Source organism: Coregonus clupeaformis, unplaced genomic scaffold, assembly GCF_020615455.1.
Source record: "Coregonus clupeaformis isolate EN_2021a unplaced genomic scaffold, ASM2061545v1 scaf1192, whole genome shotgun sequence".
NCBI lineage: Eukaryota > Metazoa > Chordata > Actinopteri > Salmoniformes > Salmonidae > Coregonus > Coregonus clupeaformis.
The window spans coordinates 57539-78464 of record NW_025534646.1 but is presented as its reverse complement, the minus strand read 5'-3'; the positions used below and the strand labels follow the sequence as shown (position 1 = coordinate 78464).

The 20926-nt window shown below is 41.1% G+C and overlaps 1 pseudogene; it reads left to right on the top strand.

Annotated features, from left to right (window-relative positions):
- The window catches only part of LOC123486395, a 107797-nt pseudogene extending 88121 nt beyond the window's left edge, over positions 1-19676 (top strand).
- The last annotated feature ends 1250 nt before the right edge of the window (positions 19677-20926 follow it).

The window sequence follows — 20926 nt, the reverse complement described above, 5'->3', positions numbered from 1 at the left end:
ATGTTTTATACAGTGGTTTCCAAGGAAGGAGTATGTGGAGAGAGGTAGGTCTATGTGAATCGTCTGCAATACCAGGAACAGATTCACTCTGTCAGTGCAAACTGGCTTTCAGAGGAGCCAGACAACAGGAGGCAATGTGAAGGTACAGTACAGTGATGATGTCACCTTTTCTTTGTCTCAGGGTTTTCTTTTGCATTCACTTGCTGCTAAGAGTTTGAAATGTTAAGTTGCCATTCAAACAACACTTTACAGGATTCATCCATCGCGTCAAGTCTGTCACTTATCACTGAGAAAAGCTCTGGTAACTCCCAAACAACTGGACAATGGCAATGTGTAGCTGGCATTATCTACTATGCTGTCTTTCTTTTTGATAAATGTGTTGGGCTAGTTTTAGATATGAACTGTCAAAGATAGAATTTGTACCCACTCTAAGATTTATCTCCTTAGGACAGAGCACAGACACAATTGTGATAAACCTATTTTAATCTTTATGTCTAAACTGTGGAATTATAACCTGCTTTCTTTATCTATTTCTCAGAGATCAATGAGATGTCTTCAGTTTGGCATGTGCTTACTGCACCAATACTAAAGGATCCTTCAAGTGCACATGTGACCGTAACTTTGATCATGGTAATTATAACCTGTAAGAGCTTACCATTACTATTTTGATTGCATATACATACATAATCAAATACAATTTGAGATTCACACATCACATCAAAATGATGTTTAGTTATGCTTGATCAATTATGCATCACAATTATTATATTTTGATCTGTTTTTATTATCTATCTACTTTGAATATGCTTATTGTAATCCTGGAATGTACACTCTTTATATTTATGCTATTTCTTTGTGTTTTTTCTTCTATCTTAATGAACTCAATGGGCAGGACCAGAAGATCAAGTGCTCTACGTTGCTAATACACTGAAATCAAACTTTTGTCTATCCGTTCGCAGACACGGACAGAAACTGATTGCTCATATCAGAACATATTAAATTCATTGGGATGGGCGCTCTCTTTCCTGACTGAGATTTGTCAGCCCACAGTTTAACCCTGGTGGAATGTTTTACCAAAGACATCGTGGACAGAAGTCTCACTAAGTCAAATAGCGGAATCATAGTATGTAAAAGGTTTTGAGTGGGCTAGAGGTAGAGGTTTGTGACTTATTATAAACTGGGTGGTTCAACCCTGAATGCTGATTGTCTAATTATATTACTTCTAAATATGCTCCCAACAATTCAAATAAGCGGAATCATAGTAGAGTAAAGGTTTTGAGTGGGCTAGAGGTGGAGGGTTATTACTTAATGTAATCAATGTTATTACTGTATCTGAATGTTGTGTATTTTATCTGTTAAATCCCATGGCTCTAAATGTGCTCCCAACTTTTAGCTATATTAATTAAATTGTTAGGAGCATAATTCAAATGTGCGACTTTCTTTATCTTTTATACAGTTTACCCTCAATCAGCACCTCTCTAAACATTTTAGGGTTGCATTAACATATTAATCTGTTACACAGGTATGAGTGTTGGGATTAGTTACTTGAAAGGTAATATGTACAATATTACTTTGTGTGGAAAATGTTGCATTATATTACTGGATTATAGTACTTTGTGTTACTTTGCCATGAAAAATTCTCAAAATCTCTTAGTTGGTTTGACAGTCGGAGGAGCAAGGCCAGCCGTTCACGTTCTACCAAAGATAGCTACTGTTCTCCTTTCATCTATGCCCACACTTAGCTTTTCTTTATTTTTCTTGCATGTCCTGAACAATTACATACTAATATGTACATACCAATATGTACAGTGGAAAACACTATTAAAACCCCAAAACAAAAGCTTATACAAATGAAAAAGGACAAAACAACCCAGATTAGAAGACAAATATGTTTCAGTATTTCCAAATTCAATGAGTCTGTTCAAATGTTATTCTCAGGCTACCAACCCCAAGCCACATAGGAAAACCGATTGTTTAAAAACGACAGAGAAAGGACAGGCCCTTTCTCTCTCCCATCAAGACCAAGCATTGTTATTGATTAAGCTATTACAAGTGAGAGATAGCATGTACCATTTATTGGGGTACCTTGGCCTCACAATTCTGGCAGTGGATCACTCATTTTTATTACAAATACATAAGCAGCAAAATTGGGCAATACCCTTCAACCATTCCTTAGTGTTTTTCCTGCTGTTATTGCAGCCATAACAATCCGCTCAGTTGGTAGAGCATGGTGCTTTGCTTGTGGGTTGTAGGTTCGATTTCCCACGGAGGGCCAGTATGAAAATGTGTTACTCACTAACTGTAAGTCGCTCCTGAATAAGAAGCGTCTGCTAAATGACTAAAATGCCAAAATTAAATAATACCTATATACGGTATGCTGACCCTTACTTTAGGATTACATGATTTACCTTTCAACCCACTTTCCAGTACTATTACAGGTGTATAAAAGAAAGCGTGTACAGCAGTGCAATCTCCATACACAAACATTAATAGAATAGCCTTACTGAAAGAGCTCAACCCCCAACATTGGCACCATCATAGGATCCACCTTTCCAACATCGTTAGTCAAATGTCCTGAAACCTGCTGGAGTGGTCAACTGTAAGTGCTGTTATTGTGCCCAGTGGAAACATCTGGAATAACAATACCCAGCCGCAAAGGTGTTAGCCACAGATATCAGAGCATTATGAGCTGGCGCGTGGCGTGTAAAATTCGTCTGTCCTCAGTTTGCAACACTCACGTTTCAAAATGCCTCTGTTTGAATGGGAAGCAGTCCCTTCAGCAATGTTCTAGTGCAAGGCCTTTGAGGCTGTTATAGCAGCAAAGGGGGCACCAATTCCATGTGATTGCCCATGATTTTGGAATAAGATGTTCAATAACAGATATCCACATACTTAATGTAATGTGATGTATATCTATGTCCTTAAAAGAAAGTAACTTGGGGGAGGAAGAGCATTAAAACGGAAATTAATGGGTTTCTTAAACTCTCCATAAAAGAGTAACATAAAGTGATCATCTACTTTATTTTCCAATGTTGCACTGAAATTCTCATTAACAATGGTTCAAATTGGATCGAAATAATCTCTTATTTTCAAAGTGATAGGTAAAGGTAATATGATTTGTTTGGCTGTAGGCGTTTAGAACCATTAAGATATTGCATAGCCAGAGAAGAGGAGCCCAATTCTTTAGAGTTCAGAAATGCGTGTGATAGAGAATTAGGGCGTCGGACAAATAGAGTAAGATGTCATCCCAGCATACAGGGGAATATGGTGGACTGTTTCTTTGATCTTAATAGGTGAAATGTAAATGTTTTTGTAATACTATTGGTGCTAATTAATGTGCAAATAGGCAGGACTCAGAGGACAACCCTGTCATGTGGATCTTTGCAGGACAATCTCAAGGCGTGGGAATGGCCAGTCTGGACATGGGCAGTGGGGCCTGGACAGTGGGAAAGAACAAAGTATTTGATACACTACATTTTCGTTTTCCTACTTACAAAGCATGTAGAGGTCTGTAATTTTTATCATAGGTACACTTCAATTGTAGGTAGCGGAATCTAAAACAAAATTTCCAAAATCATTTGTATGATTTCATATAATTCATTTCATTTTATTGCATGACACAAATATTTGATCACCTACCAACCAGTAAGAATTCCGGCTCTCACAACCTGTTAGTTTTTCTTTAAAAACCCTCTGTTCTCCACTCATTACCTGTATTAACTGCACCTGTCTGAACTCGTTACATATAAAACTCTATATACACTCAATCAAACAGACTCCAACCTCTCCTGTTGGCCAAACCAGAGGCTGTGTGCGGACATCAGGATAAAATTGTAACCTGCACAAGGCTGGGATGGGCTACAGGACAATAGGCAAGCAGCTTGGTGAAAAGGCAACAACTGTTTGACAATTATTAGAAAATGGAAGTTCAAAGACGATGTAGAATTAATCACCCTCGGTCTGGGGCTCATGCAAGATCTCACTCGTGGCATCAATATCATAGGAAGGTGAGGATCATCCCAGAACTACACGGCAGGACCTGGTCAATGACCTGAAGAGAGCTGGGACCACAGTCTCAAAACCATTAATGTTCTTTCGCCATCATGATTAAAATCCTGCAGCGTTTGATCCCCCTGCTCAAGCCAGCGCATGTCCAGGCCCGATCTAGAGTTTGCCAATGACCATCTGGATGATCCAGAGGAGGAATTGGGAGAAGGTCATGTGGTCTGATGAACAAATTTAGAGCTTTTGTCTAAACTCCCTTACCCAGTGTTTGGAGGAAGAAGAGAGGATAGTACAACCCCAAACACCATCAACCTAGAGCATGGGTGAAACATAATTCTTTGGGGATGCTTTTTCTGCGGACGGGGCAGGCTGCACCGTATTTAGGGGGGGATGGATGGGGCCATTATCATATATTGTAACCTCCTTCCCATAAGTATATACGTGAAGATGGAGTCGTGGCTGGGTCTTCCCAGCATGACGACAGCGACCCCGAAACACACACAGCCAGGGCAATTAAGGAGTGGCTCCGTGACAAGCATCTCAAAGGTCCTGGAGTGGCCTGGCCAGTCTCCAACCTGAACCCAATAGAAAATCTTTGGAACTTAAAATTATGTGCCCAGCTGACAGCCCCCGAGCCTGAGGAAGCTCTGGGGAAAGGTCTGTATGTGGAGGAGTGGGCCAAAATCCCTGCTGCAGTGTGTACAAGCCTGTGGTCAAGACCTACAGGGAAACGTATGATCTCTGTAATTGCAAACACAGGTTTCTGTATGTACCAAATATTAAGTTCTGCTTTTCTGATTCATCAAATATTATGTCATGCAATAAAATGCAAATTAATTACTTAAAATAGCCCACAATGTGATTTTCTGGATTTTGTTTTAATTCCTCTCCACAGTTGAAGTTTTACCTATGATATTAACCTCTACATCACTTTAGCAAGTAGGAAAACCTGCAGTGTATCAAATACTTGTTCTCCCCATAATATATAGAGTGCGGACCATACTATACTGGACAAAATATAAATGCAACATTGCAACAATTTCAGCGATTTTAGTGAGTTACAGTTCATATAAGAAATTAATCAAGTGAAATAAACTCATTAGCCTAATCTATGGATTTCACACTTGCTATTGAGCAGGCGCAGCCATTAGGTGGGGCTGGTATTATCACCCACCACTGGGAACCGAGGCCTACCCACTGGGTAATTTTTTCCACATACAAAGTCTATTACACAAATTTCCAACATGAATTCTTAATCTTTGAAATTAGCATTCTGGCTCTGGTGGACCCTCCTGAAGTCAGCATGCCAGTGCATTCCCTCAAAACTTGAGACATCTGTGGTGTTGTGTGACAAAACTGCACATTTTATAGTGGCCTTTCATTGTCCCCAGCACAAAGGTGCACCTGTGTAATGATCATGCTGTTTTAATCAGCTTCTTGATATTTACGTGTCAGGTGGTTGGAGTATCTTGGCAAAGGAAGAAATGCTCACTAACAGGGATTTAAGCAGATTTGTGCACAAATTTAATCATTCCCATCTGAAATTTCTGAGATCTTTTATTTCAGCTCATGAAACATGGGACCAACACTTTACATGTTGCGTTTGTATTTTTATTTCAGTATACTGTTCAGTATACAAGTTCAAAAACCAGTCCATTCAACTTACGATCAAACCACCTTCTCTGCATCTAATGAGAGGGACAGTGCAAGCCTGTGGTTGAGAGGCAGTGGAATCTATAATATGAATAGTATATATATGCGTCTAAATAACCAACCCTTTATGAATCTGATTGGTCAGAATTAACCCAATGATGATATCAAGTCTAACAAATATTTTTACAAACCTTAGCAACAGTTTAAATTCACCATTTCAAAATTGATATGGCCTGTAGCTTGAACATTCAGTGGGTCCACACCCTTTTAACCCATGAGGAAATAATAGCTTTTTTGTGTCTATGAATTCCCAATTCAGCGAGTGTTTGATTGAGTCTAGTAATACAGATCACCAAATCCCACACAGCCAACAATAATTCCAGGAGGAATACCATCAGCCCTGGAGACTTAGTTTTTGACATTGAATCAAAGGCAGTCTTCAGTTCTGCCAAGGAGATGGGAGGCATCTAATAGACTGACTTGATTAAAGGGAAGGAAGTTCAATAAATTTTTAAAACACATCTTCTAGTCTTTAGGGAGCTCAGAAAAACAGATTGGAATACAAAGTAGTGAAAGTATGATTAATTTGGGAGGAAGCTACAGGTCAAGCGTTATTGTTCCTAATGACATCAATAGTTGACAAATGTTCAATTTGCTTTAGTTTCATTGCCAAGTGCCTATAGGTCTATCCGCATTCTCATAGTCATTCTGTCTAAAAACTTTCAAATGAATAAATTCACCTGAATAGTCTGATTCTTATTCTCAGTTTTAAGAATGGTGAGTTCTCTGTACCCATCTTCAGTGTAGTTAACTTTTCATCATCTGGGTAGGCTGTTTCTCTCTCTATTAAAAAAATCTGATGTTTTTTTATTCTGATTTGATATTCCTATAATGCAGCACTTTGTTACTTCCCATAATGTATATTAGCTACCTAGTTGTGCATTAACCTGTAAAATCAAAGGAAATCTTATTCCTATCCTGCAAAAAAAAAAACCAATGAAACGCATACATCTCTTAAAACCTGTGAATCTGATAATCTCAAACGAAATCAATAAGGAAGAATGGTCAGATAACAGCATAGGTAAAATGTTTGCATGGGATATACATTTCAGAAAAACAGGGAGTTAAAAACATAATCAATTTGTGAGAAAGACTGATGATGGGGAGAAAATAAGATATCATCTCTAGTACTAGAATTCCTTAGGCGCAGGCATCCCACGATGCTCAAGTCATCTAAAAAAGGTCTTAATATAATTTGAAGGTCCCGGAGTGCAATTGCTTGCTGGTGGTATACTAGTAGGATCTAGAGTCAAGTGGAAATCTCCCCCAAGGATGGTCACTGAGTCTGGAAGTCTAACAATTTAGCTTCAGGTCTTCAAAAACGATTTATGAAAAAGCATTTGGTACATAAATGGAGGACAAAGATAATGTAGTGCAGAGGTTTAACAATACTGACCATCAGTGTCTCCCCAAACCCCCCACCTTCATATTAAAATTCTTTTTTTTACTGTCATAGCACCCTTGGTTTTGTTCGGGCCACAAGAGTAGGCTATTATCTTATCAAATGTATTCAGCCATCTATTGATATCAATTGGCTTTCAAATGGCTCTGCTGTAGGAAGGTGAAATTATATTTGTACATTGTAAACGCACTCAAACAAGTTAAGAGGTTAAGACTATCCATGAGTTTGCTTGAGATTAAATATATCCAAACCCCTGAGATTTAAAACACTTCACACAGGATTGAATAGAAATACTGTTCAACAAACCCCAAATTGATGTACAGTCTACAATTGTGAATGCATACAAATTCTATATATTTAAACCATCAATTAAATAACCAACAGAAAAAAACCTTCATAGAAAAGGCCAGTATGCCAGGGGACACGGGTTTACCCAGAAGCTGACAGCTGGCTAGACCTGAGTTGGCAGTCAATGAATTCTGCTGACACAATATAGGGCATATGCAAACCTTTCCTGTGCTGCGCTATCATATAGGCTGTTTAATTAGCCATATATATCCTATCTTTTCATTCAAAATCTTTCTCCATAACTTTATCACTCCTGACCCATAGAGATTATAGAGAAGTACCACTTGCCACTAGACAGTAAAGCCCTCTATGGGCTTTGCTATCCTGAAGGCGATCAATAGCAAAGATCAGAGGTGTGCCCTCTCCATTTATAGGCAGCCCTGTCTGACATTTCTCCAAACAGCCTTTCTCCATTACAAGCTCGAAAACTAAATGAGGAAACAAGTCAGGTTCGGATCATGCAAACAGATTCTGAAAGTAACACACGTGTTGGTTGACAAGTAACTAATAATATTACCCAATTTTAAAAAAGTAACGCATTACTTTACTCATTACTCGTAAAAGTAATCGGATTATGTATTACCCCCCAACACTGCATATTAACACCTTTTTGGAAATCACTAAAGTAAGGAAAATATCTGAAGTTCTTTGTTATTTCTCCTGAAAATGCAACCTTGAAAATAGAGTGGATTTTGATGTAGTAATTCCAAGTTCCTTACTCCTCATCGACAGACATGAGTGTAGCAACGCGAGACTATTTCCTCAGTGACTGGTTTCCATCTGGATCTCTAAAACTATTTAACTGCTCTCCCTATAACCAAATAAACAACACCTACCCACTCAATATCTCTACATTAATTGGTTTGATTTGAGCCCTGGGAAAGGGAGGGAAGGGGGACAGAACACAGGAGCCCCCAAAGACCACACTGTGACGAAGAGCACTGTGGCACTGATTTGTCACTTGAACTGAAATTACACTATAGACAAGTGAATTTTATACAAATTAGTGGATTACAGCTGTTTCAGCCACACTGGTTGCTGACAGGTGTATCAAATCGAGCAGACAGCCATGCACATAGCTCCATAGACAATCATTGGCAGTAGAATGGCCTTACTGAAGACTCAGTGACTTTCAACGTGGCACCAACCAGTCAGTTCATCAAATTTCTGCCCTCTAGAGCTTGCTCAGTCAACCCCAAGTGCTGTTATTGTGAAGTGGAAGCGTCTAGGGGCAACAACCCCTTGGCCGCAAAGTGGTAGGCCCGAGCTCACAGAGCGGGACCCGAGTGCTGAAGTCTGACCGTAAAAATAATCATCCTCAGTTTGCAACACTCACCTAACTACCTCCTGAAAGCAACATCAGCACAATAACTGTTTGTTGGGATCTTCCATGGAATGAGTTTCCATGGCCGAGCAACCACACACAACCTAAATCACCATCGCAAGCATCGGCTGGAGTGGTGTAAAGCTCGCCGCCTTTGGACTCTGGAGGGTACCATTCTCTGGAGTGATAATCACCTTCACCATCTGGCAATCCACAACATCTGGGTTGGCAGGCCTTGGGGAGAATGCTACCTGCCCAATGCACCATGCCAACTGTAAAGTTTGATGGAGGAGGAATAATGATCTGGGGCTGTTTTTCATGAGTTTGGGCTAACCCTTAGTTCCAGTGTGAGAGTTAACGCTACAGCATACAATTACATTCTAACATTCTGTGCTTCCAACTTTGTAGGCAGCAGAATGGGAAGGCCCTTTCCTGTTTCCAGCATGACAATGCCCCCGTGCACAAAAGCGAGGTCCATACATAAATGGTTTGTTGAGATCGGTGTGAATATATCGATCATTATCTTTTTGGATGATGAAGCGCCAGGCCTGCGAGCCTTCAAATATCCATCATTACTTCCTTAGCGTTGAATGGCACATCCCACCATAGCGGCAAAACCAACTCCATATTAATGCCCATGATTTTGGAATGAGATGTTTGACGAGCAGGTGTCCACATACTTTTGGTCTAGTAGTGTATTTTGACAGAGAGAGAGAGAGAGAGAGGGGGGGGGGGGGGAGATGTGTGTGTCTACATGCTCTAGGTTTTTAAGTCAATTTCAGGTAAGCAGTATGAAAGTCACGTCAGTAAATGTGTAAAACACATTCTTCTTCTGCAGTGTCCTTTTTCAGAAGGCCCAGGAATATATCTGCAGATTGGGTACTGCCCAGCATCTACTGGACAGACCACTCCCAGGATGCACTGGTTTAGCTACTACAACGCCCACTGGAGGAGGCTCAGATATTCCATCAACGTGGGCCAGCTGGGAGGGCCAAACTGCTCTCTTCTCATCACACAGACATCCTTCAGAGCCTTACTCTATCACTGTTAACCCAGCTCGAGGTTAAGATTAATCCTTACATTAATTACATTTTAGTTGCTAGATAAAACAACCACATATCACATTGACACATTTTAGACTATATTTTCTCTTATGGACAGATACACAACAGATTATGCCTGGTCCTCTGCTCTGTCCTTTATACCTGTAAAAATAGCCTATACTTCCTTTACTTACTTCCTGTACTTCACTATAGGATGATGTACTGGACAGTGGTGGGAACCACTCCCATGTGGAGGCTGCCATGGGTGGTTCTGTAGGGAGGAATCTTGCTGGAAGAGCCTCAGGACCAGTGGTAGGTGTTCTGGAACTTCCTGGTCATGAGCATAAACTGCCTTCAGTAGCACTTATAGCAGGAAGTATGGGCTGTGGCACTTCAACATATTTATTTTCTACATCATATCATGCTCTAGGCTAATCAATATCTGGTTTATTTTTAGTGTAGAGTATACATTTTGATAGAATGCAGCACCTGTCAGAAGGAGAAAGTTTGCTGCACTTTACAACTTACACACATAGAGCGAATAATATATTTTACATCTTCACGGGACTTGCCATTGATTAACCAGCTTAGCGTTTGTACTGGGCTGATGCACAGTTGTCTGTGATTGGGAGGCGTTCGATTCGATGATCACGCTCTGCAACCCAGGCAGTGGTGAGCAGTCACACATGTGGTGACAAAGCACAGAATCTGACTTGTGCATGTCCTTAGCCCTTTACACTCATTGAAATTGGCCTATATGGATGAGGCAAAATTGAAATGTTTTCCTACAAGTAATATGGAAAGCATATACATAACCATGTAGCAATTAAAGGGAACAAGTTTGGAGATTATGGAAAATATTAACTAAGGTTAGTGCACCACAGTTTACCTGACACAAGACTAATCACATTACATGTTGATTTGATGTGCATTTACATTTTGCCGCATTGTAATAAAAATCTAGAAAATACTCTGAATACGTTCAGTAACATAAGAATATTATTGTAAAGTTTAGAATTTAGAATTTTTAACGCAAGACAAAAATTAGTGTCTCCAAGTGGCCACACACTCTCCAGTGTACTGTTAGTTTACAATGAAGTCAAATAACGTATTCAACTATAAGGTACTTTTTTTGCGCTGCTAGCTGTGCCGTTGAGGAATTAGAGCAACCACACTTATGGTTGTTTTATTTTTAGTTCAGCCCTGCATGCCCGCCTTTACACAATTACTGCTGTAGTTTCGCAATCCAATAAATACATTGCAATCTGAGTCAATTAGGCATGGTTGGTTGAAGCATTTTCTATTGGCAACATAGATTAGGCTTTCACGAGGCAATTCAAGCAGATCGTAATTTTGGTACGCATAGAATGGAGTCATGAGTGCATTCAGATGCGTGTGTAACCCCAAATTAAGCTTCACAAGCCAACAAGCATAGGCTCATTCTGTTCAGACACACGGGTATAACGCCATGTCATCTTGTAACTACATCAAGACATGGCTGATCATAAACGTTGACACTGTATATTAAATTAGGTTTATGATAGAGAAATGTACGCGCATTTGGACTCACAGGTGTTTGGCTTGCTTGTATGACATCTTAAAGCAATATTTTTATCATCCTCAACATCCGTCTTTCAAATTACATTGATCATCTTAATTTACGCATTTCCCTCGCTCACAGCCAACATTTATAAGTTGCCCAATTAGCAGGAGGGATGGGCTTCTTACGGTGCTCAGATTCAGGCGGTTGTCAGTCAAACCCATGGAGCTCTGATGTCATGTCACTGTACAGCCACATGTTCCAATTTGTGATTATTTAGTGTCCATATCTGCCATTTTCAACCCGTATACGGTACGAGTGTAAAGGATTACGTTACTGAGTTGCATCTTCTTTAATTGTCCATTCCCTCAACTTTTTGTCATTGTTATCAAATGTAAAGCTCAAGCTCGCCCTTCAAGGGTGGAGGTAAACCAATAGAAAATGTTGCAAAATATTATTTGCTATTATTTAGAATTCAGATTAATTATTGGGGGCCCATTTTCTCCCTTACTAGTCTAGTGTTACAGTTGTTGCCACTTGTTCTCTCCAAGGTCTTTCCCAGCCTGTAGGGATTGATATCTTTAGGGACTATATCTGCTGGGATCGGGATGAAGATTGACAGTCTCTTCAAGGTCCCATAAGTACGGAAAACAGCCAATGGGCAGCTCCATCTGGGAGTAGAGATCCATTATTATCCTTGCTTCAAACAGCAAGATGGTAGGCTAACAATCACCTAACAATCACTTTCTCTTTCCCCATTCTCTTTCTTTCATTCTCTCTCTTTCTCTCCTCTCACTCTGTCGGTCCTGTCTGTCTGTGGGTCTGTCTCACTCTCACTCTCTCTCTCTCTCTGCCTCTCTCTCTCTCTCTCTCACTCTCTCTCTCTCTCTCTCTCTCTCTCTCTCTCTCTCTCTCTGGCTCCCTCTCCCTTTCCTCTCCTGTTCCCTCTCTCCAATGACTGCTGGCAGTTGTTTTGTTTTTTACTGTCCGGTCTGGTTCTGTGGGTGTTCTGTGAGGATTGCAAATGACAATGTGAGTCATCTGTTTGAAATTGAACTTTACGCCTCTATATGCCACTTTTAAGGGCCAGTTGAACCCTCTGTTTCATCATTACCTAGCTCCAGCCCAGAGGTTCACACTGTTATTCTCTCTCAGTTAAACAACCTGGATCTCATGTTTGATTTTAATGCTGCCTTGCCAAAATAATAGTGTCTCATGTTATGTTTGATTGCTCTTCTACTATACAATACTTAAGGTCTTTGAAAAGTTTGAGCCTTTCATTATAAAATGACAGAACATGATTTTCTCTTAGATGTGTCATCTTGATATTCATTATTTTGTCTGTATTTGCACATAATGTCAAATGCACAGAATCACACGAACTGCAACCAACAGTTCCACTCCAACAACAGTGCTACAGTGCACAGTCTTCTCTACTACACTCTACAAACTCCACAGACCTAGCACCTCTAACCTTTGTCCCATTGGTTATCTCAGTGTCCATCCCGTTGCCCTGAGGATGGGCTGTACTTCCTGTGTCTACTCCTCGCCAGCTGTTTTCTGTCCTGAGGCACCACGCTAATAAACAGACCTGCAGGACACCAACTTTCAGGTACAGTGGGGACACCAATATGTTGGGTACAGTAGGCTAACTGTCAACCAGCTATTCAATGAGCAGGACACTGACATCTCAGTGATAGACTGTGGGACACTACATCTCAGTAAACGGGGACACTGACATCTCAGTACAGTAGGCTGCAGGGACACTGACATCTCAGTACAGTAGACACGAGGGACACTGACATCTCAGTACAGTAGGCTGCAGGGACACTGACATCTCAGTACAGTAGGCCTGCAGGACACTACATCTCAGTACAGTAGGCTGCAGGACACTGACATCTCGTACAGTAGACTTCAGGGACACCTGACATCTCAGTACAGTAGGCTGCAGGACACTGACATCTCATTTACAGTAGGCTGCAGGGACACTGACATCTCAGTACAGTAGGCTTTTGATGGGACACTGTTATCTTGTTCAGTAGAGCTGCAGGGACACTGACATCTCAGTACAGTAGGCTGCAGGGACACACTGGCATCTCAGTACAGTAGGCTGCAGGAACACTGACATCTCAGTACAGTAGGCTGCAGGGACATTAACTTATCTCAGTACAGTAGGCTGCAGGGACACTGACATCAGTACAGTAGGCTGCAGGGACACTGACATCTCTCAGTACAGTAGGCTGCAGGGACACTGACATCCCAGTACAGTAGGCTGACGGGACACTGACATCTCTCAGTACAGTAGGCTGAAGGACACTAACACTCTGGTATTCAGTCTGCCTGTCAACCTGCAGTTTGCCTGGTGATCCACATCCAACTGAGACTGGATCTTTATATGCTGAGTAAATTGGAGTGAAAGTGAAGGTACGGTGCAGCAGTCGTGCATGGGAATAGTCAGGACAGCCCATTTGAGTTCAGCCTTTTTTAGAAAGTTGGGTTAATCCCTCGTTAGATATTAATGGGAGCAGGTCCAAGGTTGCCATGGTTTTACTCTTAACCCGTGGGCCTACATTATTTGCTTTCAGAGCTGTGTCGCCCCGCCTGCGACAATGAACATCGCATCACCAACGCGAGGAACTATTTGCACCTTCTCCGGGAGCGTGTCCCAACCACTGCCAACACGGGCACATGCTCAGGCTCTTCCATGGTAAGCCCCTTCTGCTACGTGTGTGTGTGTGTGTGTGTGTGCTCCCTGCTCTTCCTCTAGGACCTCCCAGGACAGGATGCGCTCATCCATCCATGACTATGGGAAGTGAGTTTGGGACCTGGTTGGGACCGCCCTTCTGTCAACCAATGAGATCTTGCCCACAGATGCCAGTTCTGTTGACAACTTCTGCTTCAGTTTGATAATCTGCTTCTAAATAACTATAGCTCGTACGCGTGTCCAACTTATTCCATGGAGGGCAGAGTGTCTGCAGTTTCACTCTCCTTGTACTAGATGGATCAATTAAGGTCACTGATTGGTTAGGAACTCCCCACACCTGGTTGTATAGATCTTAATTGACACTAATGTAAAAGAAATGCTCAAACCAGCAGACACTCATTACGCCCTCCATGGGAATGATTTGTTTCTCTGTCTATGTAGTCATTGATTGTCAGGGAGCCATAGGAAGTGCAGTGAAAATCCCATGGTTTGCTATTTAGAGATATAAGCTATAGATCACTACGTGTTTGTATCCATGAGCGTTGAGGAGGCAGGTGGAAGTACCAGCGTGAAAAGCGTACATGATGTTTAACTAAGTAAACACTCAGCAAAACAAGGCCAAGCTGAAGTCCAAAGGGCTATACACCAGCTAACAGGAACAGATCTGGCCACACAGTGACGCGACCACCTAAATATGATCCCAATCAGAACAATAGGGCGTGCCTCTGATTAGGGAATTATATATTCGGCCAGACATAGAAATAGGAAAACTAAACCTAAACATTGAAATTCTAACATAGATACTCACCTACCAAACCAACTAGAATAACCGGCCTCTCAAGGCCAGGGCGCACATATAGCCCCACTTTGGTATTGCACATTGCGAATACGTCTACAGTACCACCATGAATATGCAACACGCTTTATATGCGGCATTGCTATCCATTTTCCAACAGTTGTTAAAACACATTAAAATCCCCCAAGTCCAGTTCCTGTTCCGTTGTGTAAATGCATAGGGATTTATTTTTTTCTCTTCAAAATAAATAATTGGTTGGAGATATAAATAAATGATCAAACTTTTCTCTTTTCTTTCTCTTCCAGGAAATATTTGGGAGGAGTTTGATGCGAGGAAATGGGGTGGTCAAATATTAATGTGTGAAATAACGGTTAAATGTTAGTGTTGGCATGGCGACATCAATAACACCTTACCTTGTTGACAGAATGGATGAACAGCCAGGAGAAATAACTTCAACACACACACACACACATACAAACACACACGCGCGCGACCACACACACACAGTTAGTTTCTATTCATCCCAGTCAGGAGCAGGCAGCAGATGTTGTATTTCAGATGTAACTCTCAGCGGTCATAGGACCAGTGTACCAGATTTAAAAATCTTAGTCAAATAGACATGGCTGTTTAGAAAACATTGGACCTTGGGAGTCTCTTTGTGGGCATCACCTTTGTGTGTGTGTGTGTGTGTGTGTGTGTGTGTGTGTGTGTGTGTGTGTGTGTGTGTGTGTGTGTGTGTGTGTGTGTTTTCTGTTGGATGAATTTGATTTTGATTATCTGAAATATGAAAAAATCACATCTGCCTTGTGTTCCTTTTTCATTATGACTGTTGGACAGTGGAAATGCTTGTGATTATATTGATTTGTGCTACAATTTTGACCCAATTTCAATAAATGTCAAATATATCAAACTACATTTTTTTCTCCCCTTCTCTCTCTCTCTCTCTCTCTCTCTCTCTCTCTCTCTCTTCCCTCCTCCTCCTCCCTCCCCCTTCTCTCTCTCTCTCTCTCTTCCTCCTCCTCCCTCCTCCCCCTTCTCTCTCTATCCTCTCTCTCTCTCGATCTCTCCTCCCTCTCTCTCTCCTCGTCTCTCTCAGGAGGCCACCATGTCGTTGTTCTTTGCTTGGGGTTCACAGGGCCGGTCTGTGAGAGAAGGGTATGCGATAACTACTGTCTGAATGGGCACCTGTGGCGGCGTCAGCAAGGAGAACCAGCCAGTGTCTCATAAGCTGTGTGGCAGTACACTGGGAAGCGGTGTCTCTACCGTAGGTGGCCACACACACACACACACACACACATAAGATTGGCCTGTTTTAGACAAGCAATCGATCAATATTTCATGTTGTGTTCAGTCTCCGCAATGAGAAGAGGGTTTGTGGTTTCCTATTACCTCAACAATCCCGATCAGTTGGAATATTTTGATGATCTCACTCCACCCTCTCTCTGAGTGGTTTAAATGAAGTTTGATAGGAAAATCACTTCCAAAAGATGCTTGTTTGTTACAGCGGCTCAGTTTCAAGGGCTAAACAAATTGATTTTGCTGATTGATACAGTGGAATTAACACATGAAATAAATAAACTTGTTTTTCTCCATCTTAGTTCCAGATATCTGCCATTCCAATTGAAGGCTTGTGCCCTGTCTAGCAAGATTGCATTGGAGTGTGTGTTTCAACCAGATATGAGGGGCGAAATCTTAAAGTGGACAGGAATGTCTCCAGTGTCGACACCGTGCAGCTCAACCGAGGAGACGACAACGTGTCCTGCAAGTAGAATAAATCATTTTATAAATGCATTATAAATATGCGCTTAAAATGCTTTTATGAAGTCATTGCCACCATTCCTTCATTTCTGTACAGCTGCAGTAACGGCAGGTGGCAGCCACTGTCAGCTGTGTGATGGATACTGTTACAACGGAGGAACCTGTCACCAGGACCTGAGACCAGCCTGCCATTCTGCCAGTGAGTCCAGCACCAATTGTTATTATTTCTATTGATTCTATTGCTTTCAATTGAGTAGGTTGTCATCATCAGTTTTCTCATCAAAGTACTGTACATCTCTTTGACTGTGTTTACACAGGCAGCCCAATTCTGATGTTTAGCTGAATTATTGGCAAACGATCTGATCTGATTGGCAGAAGATCACATTGGAAGTGCCTGTGTAAACGCAGCCATTGTATTTCTCTTCATTCTGCTTTCAGTTGTATCTCACACAGCACTGATACAATTGAGTGGTATTGAAAGTGGTTTTGTGGTTTTGCTGAGAGACAGAGCAGGGGACTGTACTAGATACTGTATTAGACCCAGGATACTAAGATGGAACGTAGTAGAAAATAATGAGGTTTCACACTGAGGTGGCTTATTTCCCGTTTTCAAAGATAAAGCGGTTTCAGTTTTCCATTTTCTCTTGCAGATTATACCAGTATACCATATTAAAGTATACAGAGGCTTTTAGTTGTGTTTGTTTATGGGCTTGCATCACTCACAAGAGGCTTTTCAAAGTTGATCTTCTATTACCTCCTTTGTGGAGCCCCAAGCCCTAAACATATTTGCATCATCCAATATTTGGACTTTTGGAATTAATCATATACTGTATTGTACAAGTGTTTCAGTCTTTATAGCCAAATTAATTATATATATTAATTGATTCTTGAAAATATAACTTACAAATGCCTCATAGGCTTAACATTCTGAAGTGTCTTACCCCACATCAAACCCAAAATATAATCTTATTTTACTCCAATGTGTGTAAACAATGTAAATGTCAACAAACACTGTATATCCTTAAAACATTGTTAAACTATAATTGTGATATCAACCATTGCCATCACACTGGCTCTGTCTATCAATTTGAGAGTGGTTACATTTCTCAGGCCCATCCCTCAGCCTATTACCAAAAGAAAACAGAGAATTGGGGTGGGTGCTTTGGTATTGTTTCAATTAAGGATTCTATTTTAAAGGTGTATGCATAGATACATTTAGATACCATTGCCTCAGATACTACAGTTGAATGCGGTTTCCCTTGTAGGAAAATGTGTTTATGTTTTATTTTTATTTTATTCATCTATTGCTTGTTGTATTGGAGTTGTTGGTGGGAAAAGACATACCTAGAGGGCTATATGTGTCATGCATATAGATCTCAAACAACAATCTTAAGATATCCCAGCAGTTAAACTTATTTTGCTCCCACTTGGCGTACATTGGATGATTGCTTGCCTAATGCTTTTAGCTTTCTCACCCCTAACACACACACATCCCTATGAAAACACTAGGATGAATAAACCTAACTTCATCTGTTCGGTTTCAACGTGTCATCAATGCCGAGCTGGCGACTGTAGTTACTATCGTCTTTGATCTGTGGGTGCAAGGTAGCTCCTATTCCTTATGTGGGCCCTAACAATGTAGTGCACTTTATAGGGAAATAGGGTCCTATTTCGCCAACATGTATCTGTATTCCTCCATGTATGATCCGTTTGTGTGGCTATAATTCCTCTTTGCTGCAGCTGCATATTAGGTTCTTGAACCAGCGCTGTGACCAGCGGGCCAACCCCTATGATAACTACTGTCAGAATAAGGGATTTCACATTATATTTAAACAATCCCCAGGTACAGTAGGTCTACTTTTACCCTCCCTCTCTTCCCTTCTCCTCTCCTCATCTCCTTCCCTCCTCCTCTCCTGCCATTTCCAAGACCAGCCCTCACTGTCTCACTTTCCAGCAACATCCTCTGCACATCACTCCCCCACTCAGACTCTCACCAGTACCTCTGTCTGTCTCTTTGTCTAACATATTGTACATTCGACCAACACATTTGACATGTTCCTCAAATCCCTCATTCACAGCACAAACTACACCTTATGTTTCTCTCTTTGCACTAGCCTCTCAATACATTTTGTGAAAACAGGATAATAACCCAGTCTGTAAGTGCTAGAGAACCGTTTTCTGCAGCCAAGCATATTCCTAAGCAACAAATGGTGCTGATTATATGGAGTCTAACTCACAAGCTGTCATTCCCTTCAGGACTATGTCATGATGTACCTGCAGGGTTACATCCTCTGTGGAAACTTTGATTAAATGCACAACCCACAGTCTATTTAAAATCACTAATATCATTTCATCCAGGTCACCTTGTCCAGATTACATGTAGTATGGAAGTGCATGTTTTCCTGTCCTCTGGGCGAGGGAGGGGAAGAGAGAACTAGTAATGGATCTTTATCTCTGGATTGTTCCAAACCTTGATGCGTCCCATATGCACCCTATTCCTACATAGTGCACCACTTTTGACCCAGGTTCTATGCCTGTGGCCCTGGTCAAAATAAATTTCAAACGAAATAAGTTTTCATTTGAAAATTAAAGACTCTGAGTTGAGATTCTGCTTTTTCTTTAACTCATTGGGAATGATTATGCATGCATGTTCCTGAAACTTTGCCAAATGGGGAGATTAATGCGTGTCACAGGGAGGCAGCTGAGGGAGATGCGGCTCATAATAATGGCTGAAGCAGGCGCAAATGGAATGGCATCAAACACCTGGAAACCATGTGTTTGATGTATTTGTCACCATTCCACCAATTCGGTCCAGTCATTACCACGAGCCACGTTCTCCCCTAATTAAGGTGCCACCAACCTCTGTGGTGTGTGTGTGTATGCTATAGCCTTCTTGTTAAAGAGACTTACTTGGTTTGGCAGCAGACAGCTATTCCACTTTCATTGTACTTTTTTTAGGTGTCCAGCTGATTGGTCAGGTACACAGTGTGAGAGGTCTGCCCCCAAGGGCAGTCTGTCTGGCAACATCAGCGGGGGTGTGTAGTTAGGAGAAAGTTATTAATGAGACTCTCTCTCTCTTTCGCTCTCTCTCTCTCTCCTCTCTCTCTCTCTCTCTTGCTCTCTCTCTCTAGCTTGCTCTCTCTCTCTCTCTCTTTGTTCTCTCTCTCTCTCTAAGCACTCTCTCTCTTTCTCTCTCTCTCTCTCTCTCTCTCTCTCTCTCTCTCTCTCTCTCTCTCTCTCTCTCTCTCTCTCTAAACCTGCACATACACAACACAAACAAACATATAGATATATGTATGATCTTAATTGGATCACTATTTTGTTGCTTAGAATTTGCAAAATTGTAGTGTATTTGAGTTTTTAAGGATTCTAAAATTTGTAATGTCCACTTTGAAAATTCAGATTTGATTTGCCCTTACGAAAATTTAATAACCCTACAAAATTTTCCATTCATTATAATCCATATATTAATTCACATTTCCTGTTGCTGCAGATAATTTTCTCACTGTAGCAAACTGTCTCAAGTGCGATCCTACATCTGTACACCCCCCTGAAGCATAACACACAATCTTACCAAGAAAAATTACGGTCTATTTTCAGTTCTAAAAGTGCTATTGTCTGGGTTTGAACCTTTTCGAACTCTTTGAACCACCTACCCTCCCAGAGATTGTAGTCTACATTTCACTGTGTATTGCTCTCAGGGCCTAACTGTACCAAATAACCTTTTACCCCCCATAACTGACTTTAACTTTAGCAGAGTCATATAAATTCAGTCCCCATATGAAGAACCTTATTAAACTTTAAAAACATTCCTAAACTTTTGGAGCGTTAACATGTTTGTATTGTTTCACTACAGAGGGGAAGTACGTTACGTATTGAACTTACTCTAATAGTTTGATCTGTGTGTTACAGGAAGCATGGCCATCATTGTCCCACTGGTTCTGCTGGTGATTCTCATCACTACCATGCCTTGGGGGTTTTTCATATGTAAGAGAGGAACAATTTCTTTACTTCTTCTAAGTAGACAGATTACAAAAAGATACCCAGTCACTTCATATTACATACATTTTACATTTACATTTATTTTGATCATTTAGCAGATGCTCTTATCCAAACACATGCAGGAGCAATTAGGGTTAAGTGCCTTGCTCAAACTTTTATCGACAGATTTTTTCACCTAGTCTGCTCGAGGTTAGAACCAGCGACCTTTTGGTTACTGGCACAACGCTCTTAACCACTAAGCTACCTGCTGCGCCCCTGTTGTGTGATTAATGGTCATCTAATGCGTGGAAG